The sequence below is a fragment of the Nannospalax galili genome, unplaced genomic scaffold (assembly GCF_000622305.1).
Source record: "Nannospalax galili isolate Female #2095 unplaced genomic scaffold, S.galili_v1.0 scaffold1005, whole genome shotgun sequence".
Lineage (NCBI taxonomy): Eukaryota > Metazoa > Chordata > Mammalia > Rodentia > Spalacidae > Nannospalax > Nannospalax galili.
In genome coordinates this window covers 1,211,912-1,218,821 of record NW_008353008.1, presented here as the reverse complement: position 1 = coordinate 1,218,821, position 6,910 = coordinate 1,211,912, and positions in this window count along the sequence as shown.

The window sequence follows — 6,910 nt, the reverse complement described above, 5'->3', positions numbered from 1 at the left end:
ATAGTAATGGGAAAGTGATAAGAGAGGGCCAGGGGGCAAGAGCAATCAGAATACATTATATACAAGGATGAAATTGTCAATGAACAAAATTAATCAATAAAAAAGTATTGAAAGATCATATCATTTCTTTATTTTTCTTTTTAGTAAAGGATTTTATTTTTATTTTTTTAATTTTGTGTATATTCTGTGTCTCTGTGTGGATATGTGCATGTGAATACAGGTCTCAACAGAGACCAGAAGAGAGAGTCAGAGCCCATGGTGCTGGGGTTAAGGTAGTAGTGAACAGTCTAACATAAGTGCTGGGAACTGAACTTGGGTCCTCTGTGAGAACAGTCAGCACTCTTAACCACTGAGCCAGCTCTCCAGCTCTCACTTTTTTATTTTTCATTTGTACCCAAGTCCTTACTGGTTCACTGACTCTTGCAGTAACTATTCTGATCCAAAGGCTCTTTACCTATATTGTTCCCCCTTTTTAATTTGTTCCGTAGGAATGTGATTTAACAAATTCATACAAAGACTGTGGACAGTAAGGTGCATCTTCTTAGAAACATTTCTATTATAAAAAATAATAAAGGCACAAAATAAAAAATTTAAAAATGTTAAAGCTTTTTAGTTTAAAGAAGCCCATATGTCAATTGTTGACCTTAGTTCTGGAGTGACTGATGTCTGATTTAGAAAGCCCTTTTCTGTACCTACATCTTGTAAGGTACTTCCTATGGTTTTTTCTAACAGTTTCAGTGTTTCAAGGTCCACATTGAGGTATTTGATCCATTTGGAGTTGGTTTTTATGCAGGGTGATGGGTATCTAACTTCATTCTTCTACACATAAAGATCCAATTTTGCCAGCACCATTTGTTGAAGATACTGTCTTTCCTCTAGTGTGTATTCTTGGCACATTTGTCAAATATCAGGTGGATCTAATTGTATATATTCATGTTTGGGTCTTCTATTTTGTTCTAATAACATGCTTTCTTTATGACTATAGCTCTGTAATATAGTTTGAGGCCTGGTATGGTAATCCCCCCCCCAGCATTGCTCATTGTGCCCAGTATTGCTTTTGTCATCCCAAGTCTTTTGTATTTCCATATAAATTTTAGGATAGATTTTTCTATTTCTGTGAAGAATGTCATGGGGATTTTGATTAGGATTGCACTGAATCTATAAATTGCTTTGAGTAGCATGGTGACTTTCACAATATTAATTCCACTAATACATGAGCACGGGAGGCCTTTCCATCTCCTCGTGTCTTCCTCAATCTCTTTCTTTAAAAATGTAAAATTTTTGTTGAAGAGGTCTTTAATGTCTTTGATTAGGTTTATCCCTAGGTATTTTTTGAGGCTATTGTTAATGGGAGTATTTCCATGAACTCTTTCTCAGATTGCTTGCTATTGTTATATAGAAGGGCTACTGGTTTTTTAAAATTGATCTTGCATTCTGCCACTTCTCTGGAACTGTTGATCATTTCTAGAAATTTCTGGTGGAATTTTTGTGATCTCTTGTGTATAATATGTTATCATCTGCAAATAGAGATAATTTTACCTCTTCTTTTTCAATTAGTACCCTTTTAATTTCCTTCTCTTGTCTTAACTGCTTTAGCTAGAGTTTCAAGCACTGTATTGAAAAAGAATAGGGATAGTAGACAGCCTTGTCTATTCCTGGTTTTAATGAGAATGCTTCAAGTTTTTCTCCATTTAGAATAATGTTAGCTGTGGGTTTGTTATATATAATCTTAATTATATTGAGGTGTGTTCCCTCCAGTACAATTTTCTCCAGGACTTTTATTATGAATGTCTGTTTGATTTTGTCAAAGACCTTTTCTGCATCTATTGAGATAATTGTGTTGTTTTTTGTACTTTAAATTCATTTACATGATTTCTTACGTTTATTGACTTATATGTATTGAACCATTCCTGCATCTGTGGAATAAAGCCTACTTGATCTTTTTGATGTGTGTCTGTATGAAATTTGTATTTTGCTGAAAAGTTTTTATTTATGTTCATTGGAGATATAGTCCTGTAGTTTTCTTTTTTTGTTTGTTTTTGTTTTGTTTTGTTTTGTTGTTGTTGTTATTGTTGTGTCTTTACCTGGTTTTGATATTAGAGCAATACTGGCTTCAATTATTATTAGAGCAATTCCTTCATAGAAAGAATTTGGGAGTTCTCTCTCTGTTTCTACCTTTTTCAATAATTTAAGTAGTTAGTATTGGTTGTAGATCTTCTTTGAAGGTCTGGTAAAATCCTGCTGTGAATCCATCTGGACCTGAGCTTTTTTTATTTGGGAAGCTTTGTGTTACTTTTTCGATTTCCTTATTTGTTATGGGCCTGTTTAAGATGTTGATCTTGTCTTGGTTTAACTTTGGTTACTTCAATGAATTTAGAAATTTATCCATTTCTTTTACATTTTCAACTTTAATAGAGTATAGGCTTTTAAAGTATTGCCTTATAATGTTCTGGATCTTTTTGGAGTCTATTGTGATGTTTCCTCTTTTGTCTCTGATTTTGTTGCTTTGGATTTGATCTTGCTTTCCTTCAGTTAACTGGGCTAAGACTCTATCTATCTTGCTTGTCCTTTCAAAGAACCAGCTCTTAGATTCATTGATTCTTTGTATTAGTTTCTTTGTTTCTATTTTATTGATTTATGCTCTTTTTTCTGTTATTTCTTTTCATCTGCTAAGTTTGGGTTTGGTTTGCTCTTGCCTTTCCAGATTCTTGAAACCATTAAGTCTTTTATTTATGCTTTTTCTAACTTTTTAATGTAAGTGCTTAGAACTATAAACTTCTCACTTAGAACTGCTTCTAATGTGTTCCAGAGGTTTTGTTGTGTCATATTATCATTTTTATTTAGTCCCAGGAATACTTTTATTTTTTTCTTGGTTTCTTCTTTGACCTATTCATTATTCAAAAGTGCATTGTTTAATCTCCATGAGTTTGTGTAGTTACCAAATCCTCTTTTGCTCTTGATTTTAAGCTTTATTTCATTGTGGTCTGATAGACTACATGAAATTATTTCAATTTTTGTATTTGTTAAGATTTGTTTTGTGACCCAGTATGTAGTGTATTTTAGAGAAACTTCCAAGGGCTGCTGAATATTCCATAGCGGAATATTCTGTATATGTCTGTTACATCCATTTAATATATGCTGTCTTTAATTCATATGTTTCTCTGTTTATTCTTTATTGAATTGATCTGTCTACTGAAGTCATCTACTACTACTGTGTTGGGATTAATTTGTGTCTTAAGTCCTGTAGCACTCTTTATGAAATTGGTTACAAGAGTTTGATACATATATGTTCATGATTGTAATGTCTGTTTAGCTAATTGTTCCCTTGATCTGAAATAAGTGACCTTCTTTATCTCTTCTGATTCATTTTAATTTGAAGTCTATTTTGTCAAATATTAGAACTGCAATGCCTGCTTGTTTCTTAGTGTCATTTGCTTGAAATATTTTTTCCATCCTTTCACCCTAAGGTAGTGCCTATCCTTAAAGGAGAAATGAGTTTCTTATAGACAACAAAAAGATGATTTTGCTTCTTAATCCATTCAACTAGTCTGTGTCTTTTGATTGAGGAGTTAAGGTCATTTATACTTAAAGTTATTATCGAAAGATGTATATTGATTTCCTGTGTTCTGTGTGCTATTTTGTTCCCTAATTACACATCCCTTTGTTTTCTTTCTGTATTCTCTCGTATATGGTCATTCCTTTCTTCAGTCCTTTATATTGCTTCAAGTATTCTCTGTAGGCCTGGTTTGGTAGACATGAATTCTTTCAGCCTATTTGTATCATGGAAGATTTTGTTTTCACCTTTGACTGTTATAGACAGTTTTGGTGACTAATGTATTCTGGGTTAGCATCTATGATCATTTCAAACTTGGAATACATTGCTCCGGCTCTTCTGGTTTTTATAGTTTGCATTGACAAGTCCGTTATAATTTTGATGTCTTCTTCCTTCATACGTAACATTGTTTTTCTCTTGCAACTTAGTATCTTTTATTTCTGTAAATCTAGTGTTTTTACTGTGATATTCATGGGGAGTTTTTGTTCTGGTCCATCTATTTGGTGGTCTCTGTGCTTTTTGTATCTGTAGGGGTATGTCTTTCCTTAATTTAGCAAAATATTCTTCTATAAGCCTGTTGATGACCTGATCAATGTCTTTGACTTGAGATTCTTCTCCTTCCTCCATGCCTATGATGTGTACATTTGGTGTTCTCATGGTGTCCCACATTTCCTGTATATTCTAGTCCTATGGGTTTTTTTTAATTTTTCATATTCTTTGCTTGATCAGTTCAATTCAACTTTATTATCTAGTCTTGATAGTCTGTTTTCCATTTCATTCATTCTGCTTATGAGGCTTTCTCCTATCGTTTCAAATTGGCTTATTTAATTTTTCAATTCCATCTTCATTCCAACTTGAGTTTTCGTCAATATTTCTTTCTCTTTCATGAATTCACTTTTCAAATCCCAAATTGTCTTTGTTATTTCATTCTTCTGGATGTTTCTATTTTCTTGAGCTTCAGTCAGGAGTTTTTCCCTATCCTCTGAGTCATTTGAGTTGTTGTTTGTGTATTCTTTAAATTTGTTGCATTTTTTATGTTTATACTTGTTCTTTTAAATTCTGTGTCCTGAGGTTTTTCTAGGTGATTCTCATTGTAGAACATTTCTATAGTACTGGTAGGATTTGATGAGGACATATTATCTTGGTTTTTCATGTTATTTGTGCTTTTTTGTTAGACATACGGATTTCTTTTATTGGTTATGTGTCTGATATGAAACTCAAGTCTGCCTTTGTTAAGTTGAAGTTTGATTCTGTTTATATTGTTGATGTATCTTGGTTGCTTTCTGCTCAGGTATGAATAGTTATTTGGTCTGTGCTTCAGGTTCTCACTTTTGAATTTTTATTGGAGGGATTGGATAGTAGGTTAATCAGGAGCTCTCCAGTAGGACAAATGGGCCTAGGCCCAAGTAGGGGTGATGGCGATCAACCAGACCAGTTCTAACTAGCTAAACAGAGAAGGTGTCAGCCCTGGAGCTGTGTGACTGGTTCCAAAGCCCGGGAATGGTTATCCAGCATGGTGGAATCCAGGAAATTCACCCAGCTAGTCAGGTATTCTCTAGTAGCCTCAGCAGGAAGGGATCAAGGTCCAAGGAAGGCCAATAGGAATGGTCTGTGGCATATTTCTATATTATTGTTAAGTGTATTAATTCTATACTGTAGAACAATACATAAGCACAAACATTGGAGTACGGTCTTTGGAGCCATAAGACTTGAGTTTGAATCTTACCTCTGCTACATACTAGCTGTACATCCTTCAGCAAGTTAGTCAACCTTTCTGTGCCTCAGCTTCAGAGCTATATCATAGAAACAGTGTCTACTTCTAGGAATTCTTCATGTTTTAAAAGTGTTCACATTTAAAGTGTTTACAAGAGTGTCTGGAATAGATCATTACACAGGAGTCTGCTGCTACTAAGTGAGGGAAAAGCAAGTCCACAGACAAATACAAACACCATGCCCCCTTTTCCTCAGCAGTTTTTTCTTTGCCTCACACTACCATTCAAATTTGTATAAAACTGCATCTTCTTTTAGAATATTTTTATTTTCTTGCTCTTTGACAAAATGTTTCTTAATCTTCAGCAGTAATACATCAATATGGAGTGACAGTTTGACAATATGGTTCTCACTTTTCATAGTATAAATTCAAAGACAAATTGTGAACGAGTCAAGTGCAACTTGTAATTCACAGCTGTGAGGTCACACTAGTGAATCAGAAGCGTCTCGTTATGTCAGAACTGTGAATTACAAAGATGTTTGTCTCTATTTCCTGTCAAATCATGTATTAGCCATCCCTCTATATGAGATTCTGTAACATGATAGAACAAGAAGATACAGAGCCCTAACTGAGGCGTTTCCAGAGAGAACAATAAGAATTCGGATCTGGGAGAGCAACGTTACAGAGAAAACAGGGATGACTTCCAATGGTGCTGTGTCCGGGTTCAGAGTCATTCCCACTGGGTGGTGAGCTTCACTGAATTGGAGATGCTACATTCAAACTCCACAAAGCTGGTCTTTTTTCCCTCCACAATAAGTGTCTTCAGCCATCAGCTCTCAGAGGTAGGAGCTCAAAATGCTCAAAAAGTAGAAGATATTCTTACTAATATTCACATCAATATTATTTTTAGTGCTGACAAACTCTAACTATAATTTACATAGCACTTTTAAGTCTTAATATTTCTTATGGACCCAGTGAAGTCTGCAGACAGGTATGATATCCCCACTCCATAAAGATACTGAGTAGTGAAAAGGCACAGAGGAATTCTAAGGGCCACCCAAAATCATACCACTGCTTTGTCAAAATCAGTCACCATATAGTCTGATTCCAAATCCAGATTGCTCTACGCCATGTACGAATACTCTGATACATGCATATGTGGTACAACTCTGATGAATCCCAGGATACAGGTCTGGTCTCTCTTCAGTGTTACGTTTGAAGATTTTTAATTTAGAGAGAAATCTAAAGTAATTCTTAAGATTATTCAAAAACCTATACTTAGAAGTCCTAAAGAAAATGCATTCCATTCTATGTAGAGTTTATAGTCCTTTAAAAGTCCTATTTTCTTTTGTCCCCTCAAAATGGGGCTTTTTCCATTTGTTCCCTCTTCCCATTCCTTGTTTCTCCAATTCTGCTTCTAGCTCAGTTGTCCCCTGATTATGTACCATGAGACCTAAGGAACCATGCACACAGCCAGATTCTCACAGAAACTCAAGAAGGTGGATGGGTAATAGAGACAAAAATAGATTTTTCCTACTGTTTTTCTCTTTCAGGTTATTTCTTTTCCTTTACCTCCCTGTTTCCTTTCCATTATCCTGGTTTCTGTAGTTATGTCTGGTTGCAGGTTGCATACTTATTTATCAGGG